This window comes from Heterocephalus glaber, unplaced genomic scaffold, assembly GCF_053883595.1.
Source record: "Heterocephalus glaber isolate CG9 unplaced genomic scaffold, H.glaber_assembly_v1.0 deba00001497, whole genome shotgun sequence".
NCBI classification, from domain to species: domain Eukaryota; kingdom Metazoa; phylum Chordata; class Mammalia; order Rodentia; family Bathyergidae; genus Heterocephalus; species Heterocephalus glaber.
The window spans coordinates 73771579-73790716 of NW_028258320.1; the positions used below are offsets into that span (position 1 = coordinate 73771579).

General features: G+C 37.6%; 1 protein-coding gene across 30 annotated transcripts in view; it reads right to left on the reverse strand.

The window, feature by feature from the left end:
• Positions 1 to 19138, reverse strand: part of Add3 (adducin 3) — a 127544-nt gene that overhangs the window by 78893 nt on the left and 29513 nt on the right. For 8 of the 30 annotated variants that reach the window (XM_087185309.1, XM_087185333.1, XM_087185321.1 and 5 more), the window contains exon 2: positions 6823 to 6938. The exons of the other annotated variants lie outside the window; for them this stretch is intronic. The gene's annotated coding sequence lies outside the window, so the exon portion shown is untranslated. The remainder of the gene's footprint in view (positions 1 to 6822; positions 6939 to 19138) is intronic. 30 annotated transcript variants of the gene reach the window in all.

The following is a 19138-nucleotide window of genomic DNA, read 5'->3' on the forward strand; positions in this document are numbered from 1 at the left end:
TGGGTCTTCATCCTTTTCATCTGAGTCAGTCAATTTCTTTACTGTCGAATCTATCTATGTAAGTATATGTACATACGTGTGTATGTATATAAACAATGTATTCAATTACTCATATTTATATTTTTGATATAAGCTGTTTGTCCAAATGATCAGGACACACTAAAAAAACATGTCCCTTAAAAAAATATCATAAACTAGACATGGTGACACAGGCCTGTAATCCCAGCACTGGGGAAGCTGAGGCAGCAGGACTGGTGTGAGTTCGAGGCCAGGCTGGGCTACATAGTAAATTCAAGGTCAGGATGAGCTCACTGCAAGATCCAGTTTCAAAAAACAAAATAATACCAAACAAACCACATGCACACAAAAGTGACCTAGTAAAAATTGCTTCCCATTGTCTTTATGATATCATTTGTGACCTCTAGGACAAACTTAACAGCTAAACTAGATATCTTTTCAGCACTGTTTGAATATAAACTCCATAAAACAAACAAGGGCCAAAGTACCCCGATCATAACAGTACTTAAAATGTTATTCTTTTTCAATTTCCAACCAAGCATTTTCAACCAACAGTTCACGCTTCCTTAGTGGCAACTATTTTTAAGCACTTATTACATACAGCGCACCATGCTAGGTGATTTACACACATTTTATTTAATGCTCATCACTAATTAAAGGAGCCAACCACTATTTCCATCTTGTAGGTGAGGAAAAAAAGCCTGGAGAGGTTTGACAATGTTTCCAAAGTCACAGCAGTAAGTTAAGCAGCCTCCTTAACTCTGCAGGCAGCGTATCAGTCCCACAATAGTAAGTAAAAGATTTCAATCTCATTCTACCACCGTCTCCAATTAACCTGTACGTTGATGTACACTACAGAAAATTTTCATGTTAGATGAGATTTCATATTCTTCAAAGCTTTTGACATTCCCTCTCTCCACAATGACATAAAGAAAATCTGCACAAATTCTTGATACCGTGTAATAGGTTGAAAGTACTAAGAAGTAACAGAAGTTCTTACAACAATCTACAATCAGCATTTTATTTCAAGGCAGGCATACTGAGAAAGTAGTCAAGGAAAGCAATTATTTAGCTCCCTGGTCCTCGAATAGTTAGTGTTCTTCTTCAGGCCCAGACAGCTTTACAGTAAGATTCCACTGCTAGGAGGCTTGCAGTAAAATCCAAACCTTGCCAAATGCATATGGCAGTCTTATTTGGGGTTCGACTGTGTGTTACATGTTGGATTTAACTATCCCTCAAAGATCCACATGTTAAAGGCTCGGTCCCCAGCACAGCCTGATTGGTAGGTGGTGAAAAACTTTTTTTAAATCTTGTTTGTTTTTTGAGATAGGGTCTTGCTCTGTAGTTCAGGCTGGCTTTGAACTCACTATGGAGCTCAGGCTGGCTGGTGGCAAACTCACACCAATCCTCCTGCCTCAGACTCCTGAGTGCTGGGATTATAGATGTGTGACATCATGCCCAGTTAGGTGGTGAAAATTTTAAGAAGTGGAGCCTACAGAAGGTACTCTAGTTGTTAGAGGTGTGCTCTACCCTTCCTCCTCTTCTTTTGTTCTTGGCCAAGAGGAGAGCAGGTCTGCTCTGGCACATGCTCCTGCCATGATGTGCTGCTCTCTCTCCACAGGTTCAGAAACAGTGGGGCTGATTGATCATGAACTGAAACGTCTGAAACTGTGGGCCAGAATAAACCTTTTTTCCTACTAAGTTGATTATTGATTATCTCAGGTATTTATGTTAAAGTAAAAGAAAGGTGATTACATGCTCTACATAGTTGCTATTACCTATCTATCTTTACTATGAGTATAGCACTTTTGGAAATAGCATTTGCTAAGACTATAAAGTTACCTTATTTTAAAGTGTAAATCACAGTTCCATTTTGAATTAAAAGGTCATTATTTAATTACATGGAGAAAAAAATCTGAAGACTCTCTGCTACCTACCTACTCGACATAGATTACTCTCCTGGAGTCTATGATTTCATTTTGAATGAATATATTTGTTCTCCTCCCCATGATATCACTATCTCCAGAATAAAAATTTCATATTACTTATTAGCTAGAGATGTTCTGTGAATATTTTCAATATTTTGAAGCTCATGGTACAGAAGGCAGGCATTTAAACTGAACAGTGATCTATATGAAATGCTTGATTCTATGTGAAAATTGATTAAGTTCCAAGGTGATTCATTTTCTCAAAAACCATGTAACAGACATTGCTACTTCTAAGGAGAAGACAGGGGAGCTATGTCTCTCTAGCTCTGCTTACGTGCCCCATTCAGTCCTTCCACATCTCTCGGGCAGCATAGCAAGCTGGAAAAAGCGCATGCTTTGGGGCTCCAGGAGTCAAAATGGCAGAGTGGTGAGCAGCAGCAATTCAGCCTCTCTGGGATCAAGAGTCCAGACACTAGAAAATAATAACTTGGAGGGAAAAAGAGAGAGAGAGGAGGAAGAGGAAAAAAGAGAAAGAAAAAGAAGAGAAAGACCCTGAGAAGTGGGAAGGAACTGATACAAAAATTAAAAGCTACAGAGAAATTGAGGACCCAGACCACAACATGGTGGAGGTAATGAAACAGTCTGGACTTTCCCCCTGGCTCCTAGCTCCTGGGTCCTGGCAAAGGGCACCTAACTCTGTAGAAGCAAGGTGAGCGAGTGCAGGAGGCGCCACAGAACCCTAAGGAGACTGGACTGGCAGTGGTGGTTGTGATCACAGAGGCAGGGTGGGATTGTACTCCAATGGTAGTCCTTCCACAAGACAAGAGCTGCAGAGGGATACCAGCTCAGGCAGCCACCCTGGACAGTGCCAGGTTGGGTGCCATTCAGGGAAAGGGTTGAGTGTTTGAACCTGGGACTCAGAACAGCTGGGGCAGCTTCACTTCAGGGGTTCCCAGTGTTACCCTCCCACAGACACTGGGAGAGACAGCTGCAGATGGGGAGAAGGCTGGAAAGAGACTCCCTGAGGGTTTGAGCTCCCGCAGGGAAGGACACAGGCTCTGCCAGTGTGGCCAGAGGTCAGGCCCAGCTTAAGTCTCTCTGGGTTTTAAAGTCTCAGTATTGGGTACTCAGGCCCTCTCTGCTGCCTGCATCCAGCACTGACGCGGGGTCTGACTGCTTTCCTTTTCCACTGGTGAGAGCAGGGACGCGTCTCAACTTGGACACTGCAACACCCTGGGAAAACAGAGGGGCACTGGAATGTGGAGGCGGGTCTCAAAAAAACACAGGGTTTAAGGCTAAGCAGGGAAAACTGAGAACTCCTAGACTTTAAAATTGTGGATGTTGGTGGGAAACCACTCACTCAAAAACACAGAGAATTTTTGGGCTCTTCTGGGTTTTTTTATTATTCAAATATTTTTTTCCTTTCCTTTTTCTTCTTCCTGTCATTTTTCCTTGCTGTTTTTTTCCTTTCTTTTTTCCCCTTTAATTTTTCTTATTTTTATTTGCCATATTATTTTTCTCTTTTTTCTTTTACCACCTATTTCTTATTTGTTTTTCCTGTTACCTTTACCTAATTCTATAACTATCCTTTTAGTCCCTGATAAGACCTTGTGTCCCATTTGTCTCTCTTCTGTCTCATATCCTATAGTTTAAGTTTTCAAATTTTTCTTTTTGTATTCTCCAGGCATCAGCCCCTTATATTTTTAATATATAATAACCATTAAGCATTTTTACCTTTTTTTTTTGGTGCCAGGGATCGAACTCAGGACCTTGCACAGCAGGTGGCGGAACCACTGAGCTAAATCCCAGCCCAAGCTTTTTTACTCTTTAGATAGTTAGGTAACTCTATATAATTACACTTGAATTCTTTTCTACCTTTAGCAGAGATATATTGTAGACAACTAAGTTAGTTGGCTATGTTATAGGCCGTTAAACAGGGCTGGGCCCTCCCTGGAATCTACGCAGAAGACAACTGAGGCCCATTTACTGAAGGCCAGGATTTTAAAAAGAGGAGCTACTACATTCACACACTTCCCCTAGGGAAGAACAGCAGGGACTGATGTTCTAATAGGTATCCAACACCTGGGTGGAAACCGGAACCTCCCCGACCCATTCTTTCCCAGAAACCCTTATTCATTCCAAGTGTGCTGCGTGCCTTGCCTCCCCATTCAATCAATGCTACCTAAGTGGCTACACTTGCTGTGATCTCCTTGGCCAGTCCTACTTTTGCCCCAGCTCATACCCATCCTGCGATTTCCCACTGGACCATCATCACCTAAGCGGTTATACTTTTAACCTTATTAGGTGACTATAGTTTTGTCCCACATTGAACCTGCCTCACCCAGTGGCTTTGCTCAAAACACCCTTGAGAAGTGGGGTTGGTGGGTACTCACTTTCTGGGTGTCCCCTCCTGTCCCTCTTAGACAGAAGCTGTCTTCCCTCAATAAATATTCCCTACTCTTAACCTCCATTGTTCCTAGAATTCATTCTTCTATTTTATTTTATTTTTAAAATTTTTTTGGTACTGGGGATTGAACTCAGGACCTTGTGCTTGAAAGGCAGGCGAGGCGCCACTGAGCCAAATCCCCAGCCCCCATTCTTCAGTTTTAGAGAACATGAACGACATTTTGGATATCTAGCAGGTTGGGAGTTACAATATTTCCCTTACATTAGTCAGAGGTCCTATGTCACATGCCATATATCAGATATAGCTGTCACATTTAGTACATATTGGCTGTATGTCAATATTGGGTTGTTTTAGTGTTTATACTATAATTGTAGATTTTATTCTATGGTACATTATTGGTTCTTATGGTGTATTAACCACTTACCAGTCCAATTATTTAAATGTAGTATGAGCAAAAATGTATAACTGATAATGTGAAATAGGAAGAAAAGATCTAAAGCGGAGGGGAAGTGGGAGGGATAGGGGAAAGGAAAAAAGGGAAAGAAAAAATGAGAAAAGGAAAAAAACGGAAACAAAGTCTTTGTAAAGAGGGAGGGGTAGAGGGGTTGAAGGGAGGGCAGGGGAATGGGGAAAAATAAGAACCAAGATACATCATATAAAGGTACAAGTTCCCAGTGATGAATGTAACTGTATTGTATACCTAAAATGTACCAATAAACCTAATCGAAAAAATGAAAATTAAAAAATTTTTAAAAATCATGACCAAAAATTGCATTTTTCATTAATTTTTGTAAGATAATAGGAAATATAAAAATGACAATTTTATCAAATTTATTCAATACAAGAATCAACTGGTTGAAATGACACCTGCCTGAGTAATGACTGGTGTAAACTGTTAAGTGGTTAATATCCAATTTGTCCTGGATGATACTACTGTAGTTGATTTGCTTGACATTGCCAACATCACATAATTATTGATGTTAATGGGTTTTCTCTGTAAGCCAATACCCAGATCACTGTTGTGACATTAACAAAACTGTGGTCCATTCCCAGAGAACTAGGTGCTACACCAATTGCACCGAATCCTCCCCTCCCAAATTAACAGAGATGGTCGGATCTTGGGGCAGAGGCAAGAGACTATAGTTAACCACGTCCAAGGTTCTCACTGAAAAGTATACTACTGTACTTAAAGAGATCTCCATACTAACAACAAGGCCTCTCAACTATAGGGATCCAGAAATCTCAGCACAGAACAAAAACAGTACAAATATGAGAAGAGAAGGCAACAAGGGCCAGGTATTTAGCTCAGTGGCTGCATACCTGCCTCACAAGCACAAGGTCCTGAGTTCAACCCCAAGTACAAAAAAAGAAAAAGAAAGAAAGAAAGAAAGAAAAGAGGGAAGGCAACAAAATGCCTCCCAAAATGCCCAACTTCCCCAGAACCAATCCAGGGGCCATTGAGGGTAAGAACAGCTAAGGCCACACACCCATATTATTTAAAAGGATAACAGAGGTGGTTAAAAAGTAGACCAAAGGGCTGGGGATTTAGCTCAGTGGTTCCACTGCCTGCCTCGAAAGCACAAGGACCCGAGTTTGATCCCCAGTACCCCCCAAAAAAAGTAGATCAAAGAGGTACTCAGTGGGATCACAGAAAACATAGCTGAACAGATAATGGAAGTAATAACCAAAATGATCAAAAGAGCTTTCAAAAGAAATAATAAAAAGCTAGCTTAGCTAAACAAAACAATACAAAACATGAATGACTAATTTACTAAAGAATTAAGAGTTCAGGTAAAGTTTTCAGTCCAGGAGATTAAAAATTATATTGAAAGCATGGGCAGCAGAAATAACCAACATGGGCCAGGCATTTAGCTCAGTGGTGCCACTGCCTGCCTTGCAAGCACAAGGTCCTGAGTTCGATTCCCAGAACAAAAAAAAAGAAAAAGAAAAAAAGGAACCAACTTGAGGACAGATTTTCAGAATCAGAAGACAAGGATGATTTCTTTCAAACACAAATTACTCAGGGATACCTTGAAAACAACAAGAGGACATGAAAAGTGGATCCAACAGCTACTAGGTGATGCAACGAACAATGAGATTAACTGGAATAAGTGAAAAATTGTTAAGATAGCACAAATAGTATAAAAACTTTTTTATACAATAACAGAAAACTAAAAAAAAAAACAGAAAACTTCCTGAATAAAGAAAAAAACATACAGATAAGTGAGTCATACAGAACCCCAAACAGCCACAATCAAAAGAGAACCTTGCCACATAACATTATAGTTAAAATACCAGAAAACCAACCCAGAGACAAAATCTTAAAAGCTGTTAGAGAAAAGCAACGAATCACTTAAAAAAGTAAACCCATCAGAATTATAAGACTCAACACAAACCTTAAAAGGCCAGGAGGGGTTGGAGTGTAGAGTTTCAAGCCCTAAAAGATAAGAACTTCCAACTCAGACTTACCCTGCAAAAAACTATTCTTCAAAACTGATGGAGAAGATACTTATTTCCACGACAAAGAGCACCTCCAGAAATTCATGACCATCAAACCAGCACTCCAAAAATTTCTCAAGGATATCCTAGAAAGAGACAATGAAGCCAACAATGCTAATAAGTCAAACAGAATGAATATAGCTAGCAGAATAAGCAGTTATGCAGAAGGGGAAGGAAAAAATAAGGAAATCAGCAACAGGAAACTAATGCAATGACAGAAATAAGCTAATGACTTTCAGTCATTATTCTCAGTGTGAATGGTTTTAATGTCTGAATCCAAAGACACAGACTGGCAGAATGGATAGAAAAACAAAACCCAATGATATGCAGTATACAAGAAACACATTTAATTCAAAAAGAAATTCATAGATTGAAAATCAAAAGGATGGAAAAAAACATTCGAGGGAATGAGAACTCAGAAAAAAGCAGAAGTAGCTATGCTAATCTCAGACAATGGGGATTACAAACCAAAACTGATCAGAAGAGACAAAGAAAGTCATTACATATTGGTTAAGAGAACAATTCAACAGGAAGAGATAACAATTATAAACACATATGCACCAAAAAACATTGTGCCCAACTTCATAAAAGAAACATTAATAATGGACATAAAAAAATCAGATAAGGGCCGGGATGTAGCTCAGTGGCATCATGCCTGCTTCAAAAGCGCAAGGTCCTGAGTTCAATCCCTGGTACCAAAAAAAAAAAAAAAAAAAATCAGATAAATATCAACATGATCATAATGGGGGACTCAGCAGCACATGGGACTTTCTCCAAAACAGACCATGTGGTAGCCCATAAAGCATGGGTTTTTGCTTGAATAAATGCAAAAGAATCAAAATTATTCCATGCATATTATCAGATCATAGTGCAATGAAATTAGAAATCGATGACAAAAGAAACCACAGAAACTATGCAAAAACAGGAAATTAAATTAGACCCTTTTGAATAATCAACGGGGTCATAGGAGAAATTAAGAATAAATTAGTTCCTAGAATCAAATGATAAAGTGAGTAGAACATAATGGAACCTGTGGGACACAATGAAAGCAGTCCTAAGATGGAAGTTTATCAGTAGTGAACAGCCAGATCAGAAAGAGTAAGCTAAAATAACCTAATAATGCAACTGAACTCCTAAAAAACAAGAAAAATTCAAATCTAAACTAGTACAAGGAAGGAAATTATAAAGATCACAGCAAAAATCAATGAAAGTGAGACTAAAGAATCAATGAATCAAAGAATTGGTTCTTTGAAAGAATAAAGAAAATTGACAAACCCCTAGCCAATCTTACCAAGGAAAGAAAAGAAACCCAGATCAATGCCATTAGATGTAAAAAAGGTGAAATTACAATGGACTGTGGCAAAATCCAGAAGATTATTACTAACTACTCTGAGAGCGTATACTCTCATGAAATGGAGAATTCAAAAGCAATATATAGATTTCTAGATATATGTGAATGACCAAAGACAAACCAAGAAGATATTAAAAATCCTAAATAATCCAGCATCAGTCAATGAAATGGAAGAATTAAAAAAAAAAATAAACAACTAAAAGTTCAGGTCCTGATGGATTCACTGCCAAATTCTATAACTTTAGAGAAGATCTAACACCAATACTCCTCAAACTCTTCAATGAAATAAAAAAGAAGAAGTATTCTCAAAGTTATTTCTGGAAGCAAGCATTCCAAAACTAGAAAAACATTTCAACCAAAAAAGAACAAAAGGCCGAACTCTTTAATGAATATAAACACAAAATCCTCAATAAGATAACTGGCAAACAGAATGCAGCAAATCATCAAAAAGATCATACATCATGACCAAGCAGGATTGGTTCCAGGGATGCAAGGGTGGTTCAACATATGCAAATCAATAAATGTAATACACCACAAAAACAGAAGCAAGGACAAAAATTACACTATCATCTCAATAGACGCAGAAAAAGCCTTTGACAAAATCCAACAGCCATTCGCAATAAAAACCTTAAAGAAAATAGGCATACAAGGACTTTACTCAATCTGATAAAGCCACTTATAACAAACTAACTGCTAACATCATATTAATGGGAAGAAGCTGAGAGCTTTCCCTCTAAAATCAAGAACAAGACAAGAATACCTGTCGGGGCCAGGGATTTAGCTCAATGGTTCCGCCGCCTGACTTGCAAACACAAAGTCCTGAGTTCGATCCCCAGTACCCAAAAACAACAACAAAAAGAATACCTGCTATCATTACTCCTATTCAATATAGTTCTTGAAACATTAGTCAGAGCAGTCAGGCAAGAGAAAGAAAAGGGATATGTATAGACGAAGAAGTTAAAATTCTACAGCTGACATAAAAGACAAAATTCTACCAAAAGATTCTTAGAATGAATAACTAAATTCAGTAGTTTAGCAGGATACAAGTCAGCACACCAAAATCAATAGTGTTCCTATACATTAACAATAAACTCATTTAGAAATTAGGGAAACAATAGCATCAAGAAAAATTAAATACTTAGAAATTAACCAAACCAAAGAATGACAAACTTGTACAATAAAAACTATAGTATTTTGAAAAAGATCAAAGGGGATATAAGAAAATGAAAAGACATCCCCTGTTCCCGGATAGGCAGAACCAATATAATCTAAATGGCCATACTTTCAAAATTGCTATATAGATTTAATGTAATCCCAATCAAAATACCAACAACATTCTTCACAGAAGTAGGGAAAACAATCCTAAAATTCATAAAGACAGCCATTCTTTTTGGAGTGAGATGGAATCTATGTTTCATTTCTTGAATAGCCAGTGCTGTTTCCACATTTTTTCACACATTTATTAAGAACTAGAAGGCCGGGATTTAGCTCAGTGGTTCTGCCGCCTGCCTCTCAAATGCAAGGTCCCGAGTTCGATCCCCAGTACCAAAAAAACCCAGAAGAGATATGTAGCAAAAGCAATCCTGGGCAACAAGTGCAAGGCAGGGGGCATCACAATCCTAGACTTCAAGTTATACTACAAAGCTACAATGGCAAAAAACCTAACAAAACAAAGCCAACACACACAAACACACAAAACAGACTCGAGACCAGTAACAGAACAGAGGATGCAGAAACAACTCCAGGCACACTCAACTACCTGATCTTTGACAAGGGGGCCAAAAACTTTCCCTAGAGGAAAGACAGCCTCTTTGCAAATGGTGCTGGGAACACTGGCTATCCACATATTGAAGATTGAACCTAGACCCATATCTCTCACCATATATTAAACTAAAATTAAAATGGATCAAGTATCTAAAAATCAAGAGACGCACTTGACCTGCTGAAAGACAAAATAGGTAAAATGCTGGAAGACATTGGTGTAAACAACGGTTTTCTGACAAGAACCCCAATCGCACAAGAAATAATAACAAGATTCAGTCAATGGGATCATATCAAATTAAAAAGCTTATGCACAGGAAAGGAAACAATCATAGAGTGAAGAGAGAACATACACAACAGGAAAAAAAATTATCATCTAGTCCTCGAAGGACTAACTTCAGGATAAAGAACTCAAAGACATTAGACCTCCCAAATTAATAGACTCAATCAAAAAATGGGCACGTGAAATGAACAGACACTTCGCAAAGTACAAATGGCCAATAAATGTATGAAAAAAAATGTTCCACAGCACTAGCCATTCAAGAAATGTAAATTAAAATAACACTGACATTCCATCTCACTCCATCTCACTCCAGAAAGAATGGCTATCTTTAGGAAATCAAATAACAAGAAATGTTGGTGAAACTGTGGGGAAAAAGGAATCTTCATTGTTGATGGTAAACTAGTACAACCAGTATGGAAATCAGTATGCAGATTTCTCAATAATGTAAAACTAGAAATCCCATTCCACCCAGCTAGTCTCCTCATCGGTATCTTCCTGAGTCAATGACATATTATAGTGATACATGCAGCCCCATGTTTATAGTAGCACAATCCACAACAGCTAAATCTTGGAAGCATCCTTATGTTCATCAGCAGATGACAACGGAGTAAATTTCAGTCATCGGTAGGAAAATGGATGCACTTTGAGACCATAATATTGAGTGAAATAAATCAGACAAACTTAAATATCACATGGTTTCTCTTATATGAGAAACCAAAAATATAAATAAAGAGCAAAATAAAAGATAGACAATAGGAAATAGTAAGTTAGAACTTAAAGCATATGGGAAGGGAAATAAGATACCTACTGAGGGAGGGGCAGGGAGGGGAGGGAAATGAAAAAAAAAAAAAAAAAGAATCCCGATGTGTTGTGTATATGTACCAAGTCCCTACAAGGAATGTGATCATTATGTACTACAAACTTGTACAAAAAATATAAAAATAAATAAACACTGTATATATGTAGAAGAGGGGTCTAAAAGATATAGGAGGGGAAGGGAGAGGGATGAGGATAAAAACAGAATTAAGATATGTGATGTACACGTATCACCTCCTCATAATGAATGTAGCTATCACTACTACAAACATGTACCAAAAAGAAAAAAATCAAGTAACAAGCATCAATCAAGCGTGAGGTTCTAGAAACACAAAAGTAAAAATATATGATTTTTTTTGTCAAGGATCTAGTGGTTTAATAGGTCTGAAGACACAAAAACATAGTATGATAAATTTTCACATAAACTTTCTCATGAGATATCATCCATCTTGAAAGGCTCATTTATATAACCAAAAATGTCCTTCTTCTACTTTTTCTTATTGTTCAGTAAATTTTATCACAAAAGATTCATAAGAATATCTTCTATAATTCTCACTCTTCTTAAGCCAAAAACAACCCTTCTTTTGAGCTTCTATAGCCCTTAATCTGCAATGTCTTACCACTTTGTACTTTCTACTATGGTTATCTAAGTATACAGCATTACTCGAGCCAACTGATATTCCTGAAGGAAAGAATTTGTCTTTGATTTATTGTTTTATGCCTTACAATATTTAGTTGGCAAGAATTAAAATATTTACTGAAGAATTTGTGCTCTAATTATTTTAAAATAGCATCTTAGTTTTAAGGGACCAAGAAATGTTGCTTTTAAGATTTCCCAGTCTAGAAATGGGAAAAAAAGTGTTCAAATGTGAAGGGGAACAAGAGAGGAGAGAGGGCGGGAGGAAGGAACAAGAAAAAAAGCAAAAATAGAAGGAAAAGGGCTGGGGATTTAGCTCAGTGGTTCCGCCACTGCCCCGCAAGCGCAAGGACCTGAGTTAGATCCCCGGTACCAAAAAAAAAAAAAAAAAGAAGGAAAAAAGTGGAGAGGGGAGGGGACTTGAGAGGGGGAAATGGGATAAAAATAAATAATTAGATAAAATTTCCAGTCTACTCCTAAGGAAATTTATTCAGTAGTGAAATACAGCTCTAACTGATTTTTTTACCCTCCCTCAAATAAATACATGTTCATTTTAGCATGTCATTCTTACCAAGGTATTCATTCTTGGCTAAAAATAAAAACAAGAAAGCAGCCTGGGTGTTAACCATAAAAATGGAAACATCCAAATGCATCTTGCACAGTAAAGGGTAGAAAGTTGTAAGAAAAGACCAATTATCTTTAAAGAATAAATGCTGATGTTAGAAACACCTGAAGGGAAGATCAGTTTCTTGACGTAAGAATATTCCGATGCTGCTAAAGATACTAAAAATATATATGTGCACATTTGATAAGTTTCTATTAATAGTACATGACTTTAATATATAAAAGGTTGATACATTAATCCTTTTTAATTCTTAAAATTAGTTAAAGGGGAAAAAAACGTGGATTAAAAAAGGGCAAGACAACCTCAAGTAAAGTTAAAATAATTATAAGAGGGGGTCGGGGAGAAAAAGACTAGCAGAAGGAGAAGCAGCCCCCTGTAAAAAGCAAGCAGTTTAAAACCCGACTGGCACAACAAACATGCACACCAAGGTCTGCAGAATATAATTAAAGAACAAGCAAATTTACTGTGTCCTCCCTATGCTACTCTACAGCGGGAAATAAAAATTTTAAGTCTATGTTCTTGAACACTGAACATGGATTATTACTGGCCCAATGTATGTAATTCGCTAAAAAGCTAAAATACACGATATTTTATGAAAAATAAAAATATAAACACATTAAACTCTTTAGATATACATTCTTTTTCTCCAAGTATCAAAATCCATTATCATAAAGTTACTGCTATTAATCTATTATTGTGCAAATTCTAAACTAATTTTTTCTAGGTAACACCAAAATCTACATTCTATGTTCTTACAGATTACTTCTTGATTAAAAATTGCATTATTCTAATTATTTTTTCTCTTTTCAAAGCATGAGGATTTTTTGTAAAAGATCTGCAGAATTATTTCTGAGGTCCCATAAAATGTCTTTTTTTTTTGAGACAGGGTCTCAGTATGTAGGCCAGGGTGGTCTTGAATTCATTAGGTAGGCCAGGCTGGCCTCGAACTCCCTGAGATCCTCCTGCCTCAGCCTCTTGAGTGCTGGGATTATAGGTGTGCACCACCAAGCCTGGCCTCATAACATGTATCCCCCCACCCGAGATTGAACTTGTGCTTGCAAGGCAGATGCGGTGCCGCTGAGCTAATTCCGGCCATACCATGTATTTCTAAATCCCTCCAAGTCACCTGGGCAAGACTAATTTGACAAAATGAATAAGCAAAACTGTACTGGGTCAAGCCTTCTGAATGCCTGATCTCTCGGTCATCTTCTGGCTGCCTTCTACCACTGTCTTCATCCCTCCCCTTTCCAAAATGATAGCACAAAATGGCAGTTAAAATACTAATTGTTACTTAATTCATTTTACTTGCACTTCTTATATTCAAAACATAATTCATTTACTTGTATTTCTTTTAATATAGTTGTGCTTCAAATCATTTTATTTTCCTTAATGTGGTTCTAGTTTACCTATCAAGTGGGCAGCTATTTAACTATGGCAAGTGCTGATACAAACAATAAAATACTGCACTATTTAAAAATTAAAAATGGCTATAGATTAAAAAAAAAAAGGCTATAGAATTCCTTACCTACAACAATCTGTTCCAAGTATATTTCCAAAATATGAGCCCTCCCTTTACAACAAATAAGGTCATAAAATCTTAAGAGGAAATTTATCAAGATAAGTAATTTCTTTTTAAAAATTAATTTTATTGGTACATTTTAGGTATACAATATGACATTCATCATTGGAAATCTGGACCTTTACATAATCTTAGTTCTTATTTTTTCCCCATTCCCCCGCCCTCCCTTCAACAGCTCCACCCCTCCCTATTCACAAAGACTTTGTTTCCATTTTTTCATATTAATTCCATTCCCTTCTTTCCTTCCCCGTACCCCTCCCAATTCCCCTTCCCCTTTGACCCTTTTCTTCCTATTTCACATTATCTATTATACCTTGTAGTCCTTATTTACACTTTTAGTTTCTCACACTAGAGAAACTATTCGGTATTTACACGTGTGTTCCCTATTTATTTCCACTTAAGAGTATCACCTCAATGTGCATCCATTTAGCTATAAATGTCTCTAATGTCTCATTTTTCATGGCTGAGTAGTACTCTACTAAAAAAAACCCCAGTTTCTTTATCCAGTCTCCAGATGATGGGCAATTGGGCTGCTTTCAAGTTTTAGCTATGACAAATTGTGCTGCTATGAACATGGGTGCACATATATCACTGTGGTATGATTCTTTTAATTCTTTGGGGAAGATAGCCAGCAGGGGAATAGCTGGGTCAAATGCGACTTTTCCAATCCTAGTTCTTTGAGGTATCTCCATTCTGATTTCCACAGTGGTTGAACCACTCTGCACTCCCACCAGCAGTGGAGCAGACCCCACACCCACGCCAACCTTTGTTTTTGGTTGATTTCATGATAGCAGCCATTCTTTCTGGGGTGAGGTGGAATCTCAGTGTTGTTTTCATTTGCATCTTTCAAATGACCAGTGATGTTGAACACTGTTTCATATGTTTAACTGCTATTTCTACTTCTTTGTCTGAGAAATGTCTGTTCATTTCAGATGCCTATTTTCAGACTGGGTCTTTAAATTTGGGAGGTCTGATCTTTTTATGTTCTTTATAGATTTGAGATAAGTAGACCTTTGTCTGAGGAATAGTAGCTGAAGATTTTTTCCCATATTGTGGGTTGTCTCTGCACACTGCTAGTGGTTTCTCTTGCTGTGCAGCTTTTTTTTTTTTTTTTTTTTTGGTGCTGGGGATCGAACTCGGATCCTTGTGGTTGCGCAGCAGGTGGCAAAACCGCTGAGCTAAATCCCCGGCCCTAGAAGCTTTTTAATAAGAAGAGATCCCACTTGTTGATTGTGCTAGTTCACAGGCAACTGAGGTTTTGTTCATAAAAACTTTTCCTAAACAATGTCAAGAAGAGTTCTACCTAACCTCTCTTCCAGCTGGTTTAGTGTTTCTGTTTTAATATTTAGATCTTTGATCCATTTCAATTTTAGTTTAGTGCATGGTGAGAGATATAGGTCTAATTTTAATCTTTGGCAAGTTCAAACCCAATTTTTCCAGTACCATTTATTAAATAGGCTATCTTTCCTCCAGTGAGGGTGGTTGGCTCCTTTGTCAAACATGAGGTGGCTGAGTGTGTCTGGAGTTGTTTCTGCATCTTCTAATCTGTTCCACTGGTCTTCAGGTCTGTTTCTTTGCCAGTACCATGCTGTTTTTATCACAAGGATAATTAATTTCTTAACACAGGATCCATGGATCCCAAGAGATTTCATGGATACATGTCATAAAATTTAATTTCCATTCTCTAAAATTAAACAGAAGCTTGAAGGGGTGAATGGGATAAAAATTTATTTAAAAAATTAAATTAAATAGAAAAAAATTATCCATGCATTTTTTTTAAATCTGGGGAGAATTCATAGCTTTCATCAATACTCAAAAAGGATCTGTTTTCCCAAGAGTTTAAGAAATGATCTAACTAGATTAGGGGTTTTAAGTGTGGTTTCGCTGGTACTATATATACCTTTCAGATAGGAAGTATTACATTGTTGCAGATCAAGTACTCAAATACTTAGGTGAGCTTTTTTGCTTTCTTAAGTACACAATAAAGCAGATTCAAGGTTTTCTTTACAAAAACATTATACATTTGTATTTCTTGTATGACAGAAAACCAAAGCAATGGAAATCACCTATAATTCTAAATATATCAATGATAATGTGCTGTGCACGTGAATATCCTGTTGGACATCATCCAGCAGAAGAAAGTCTTGAGACCCACTGATTTGAAACCTTCCCTCCTCCCTCGTTTTATAGATGAAAGAACAGGGTGAGATGTTAAATGGTTTGTTAAAGTAACACAGGAGTCCTGGTACTTCACTCAATGTAACTTCAAACAGGGCTGAAAATGAAATGTATCCCTACAATGGCATTTTCTTAGCCTGAATTGTGGCTATAAAAAGGATGATTTTATACTTTGGTATTCAACAAAGTTCTTGGCATCACTCTGAACATTCACCTTGGACAACCTCATCTGTCTCCCACAATCTCGGCTTCCATTTCTCCTGTCATAAATTTACAGACCTGTATTTCCACCCTGTCAGACTTCTAGTTTACTCTCCACATCTGTATGTTTAGTTACCTGCTTTATAGCTCTTACTGCTGTCCAACTGTCTCAATCTGCACTCATATTAACCTCATATTCTGAGAGAGAAAGAATGCTTTGTCCCAGTTTTCTTTCTCTATGCCAAAAACCTAGGGGTTTCTTTAACCTGACCTTTACTTCCCACATCCAGGTACCAACAATTCTTTCTGATTTTACTATTTTTTTCTTAGGCCAGTTTCCCCCCTTCTGCGCCCCGCCCCCATCTCTGAGACTGATTTATTTCAGGCACTCATTCTCTTCTAGAATGCCACTCTTTCCTTTCAACTTTGCATCGGTCTATCTACTCTCAATACCACTGCCAAAATAAGATATTAAAACACAAATCTGACCACAGCACTCCACTTTCTATAAATCCTTCAATGGTCCTCCATTTCTCACAGAATAAATCCCAAGTAACACAGTATATAAATATATCCATGATATGAACTTGTTATGAATCTGCTTTATATTTCAATGGAATAATAGGTACTTAAAGTTGTAATTAAATATGCTTAATTATGAATGACAGCCATCACAACTGCTTTAAGAGGGTCTGGGGATTTAGCTCAGTGGTGCCACCACCTGCCTCGCAACCACAAGGTCCTGAGTTTGATCCCTGGTACCAAAACAAAAAACAAAAACAAAACACAAAAAACTACTGTAAGACTACATATATATTAATTTGTTATAGTGAGTTTGTGCTATGCAATCCTGGCAGTGTCAATCTGTCCAATCATGTTTCAGAGAAGCTAGCCCACTTAAATTACCTTTCAGTTTTGGAAAAGACTTTACGTTATTTATCTTCACTAGGATGAGAATAAAGTCACATCACATTTTCCACTAAATTCGGTATATTCTCACCCAAACCCCACTCAAACTAGCAATGCCTAACAAACTAGATAAAGTCTGGAGATGTGTGAGAAAAATTAATTTTTCTAACGATTTACTTACAGAGAGCATTTTTATTTGTGGTCAGCAAATTCTAAGACAGCCTCCAATAATTTCACTCTGCCACAGTCCCTTCTCAAACCTGTTGTGGTTAATTTGAGAGAGCAGTAGCACATGACAAAAGCCATGGTATGCTTACAAGATTAGGTTATAAAAGAACAGTGGATTCCACCCTTCTAGGATCCTCTCCCTCCTCCACTGTCTCCAACTGTTCTAAGGGAAGCCACTTAACACACTTAATTCACATGAAGAATGACACACTAGACCCCTATCTCTCCCCAGTTACAAAAAAGCCAACTTAAAATAGATGACACACATAAAAAGATTTGAAATTAGGAAACTACTAGAAAAAACAGTAGAAACATTTCAGAACATTGGAATTAGGAAGACTTTTTTAGATAAGACCCAAAAACATAGGAAATAAAGGCAAGAAGAGATGAATAAGATTATATCACAGTAAAAAGCTTCAGGATGGCCAAAGAAGTCATCAACAGAGTTAAGAAACAACCTAGAGAATGGGAAAAAATATGTGCAAACTATATATGTGATAAGGAATGAATATCTAGAACATAAAGAACTCAGGCAACTCAGCAGCAAAACTAAAATTTGATTTAAAAATGTGCAATAGACCTAAATAGATATTTCTAAAATCATATAAATAACCAACAAATGTATGAAAAAAATCCTCTACATCACTAGTCATCAGGAAAATAAAAATCAAAACCACAATGAAGTTATCACCTTACTCTCCTTAGAATGGCAATTACCAAAAAGAGAACGAGCTGGTGAGGATGTGGAGAAAGGGAAATTCTGAACCACTGGTGGGAATGTAAATTAGCATAGCCATTATGGAAAATGGTATGGAGGTTCATCAATAAATTAAAAAGAGAACTACCATATGATCTAGCAACCCTACTACCATATACTATGGAAACAACTTGAGTGTCCTTCAACTGAGGAGTGGATAAGGAAAATGTGGTACATGCATACAGTGGAATATTATTCAGCTGTAAAAAGAATGAAATACTGTCATTTGTGACAATGGATGGAACTTCAGGTCACTAAGCAAAGTTAGCAAGGCATGGAAAGACAAGCAGCACATGTCCTCATTTACCTGTGGAATCTAAGTAAGTTACTCTCACAGAAGAGCCTGGGGAGAGTAGAAGGAGGGGTGGGTAAATGCTGGTCAGTGGGTGCTAAGTCAGAGTTGGGTAACAGAAGTAAGTCCTGGTGCGCTGTGGAGGCCCCATAACAGCCGTGTGGAGATAGGGTGCGCCCACTGTGACCACAGAAGCAGACCCTCTGGCACCAGTCAAGCCTTGAGAGGACTGAAGCCCCAGCCAGCAGCTTGACTGTGACTTCATGAGAGATCCTGAGGCAGAACCACCCAGCTAATATGCTCTTGGATTCCTTATGCACAAAGATTGTTAAATAATGTTTATAGTCTTAAATTTTGAATTTGGGGGTAATGTTATCTACAATAGATAACTGATGGAGCCAGGTGGGTGTGGTGGCACATGCCTGTAATCCCAGCTGAGGCAGGAGGATCTCTGTGAGTTCAAGGCCAGCCTGCCCTACAAAGTGAGACCAACCCTGCCTCAAAAAAAAAAGGTTGCTGATATAGTATTCTGCAATTTTATTTAACATCACAAGGGTGCTTGATATATTTCCTAATGAACTTCAGCCAACAGTTTGTAGTATCTTTGATGCAAGTAACTGATGTCAAGGACAAAGGTCCTAGGGGTTGGGGCCATAGTGCTCCTTCTTT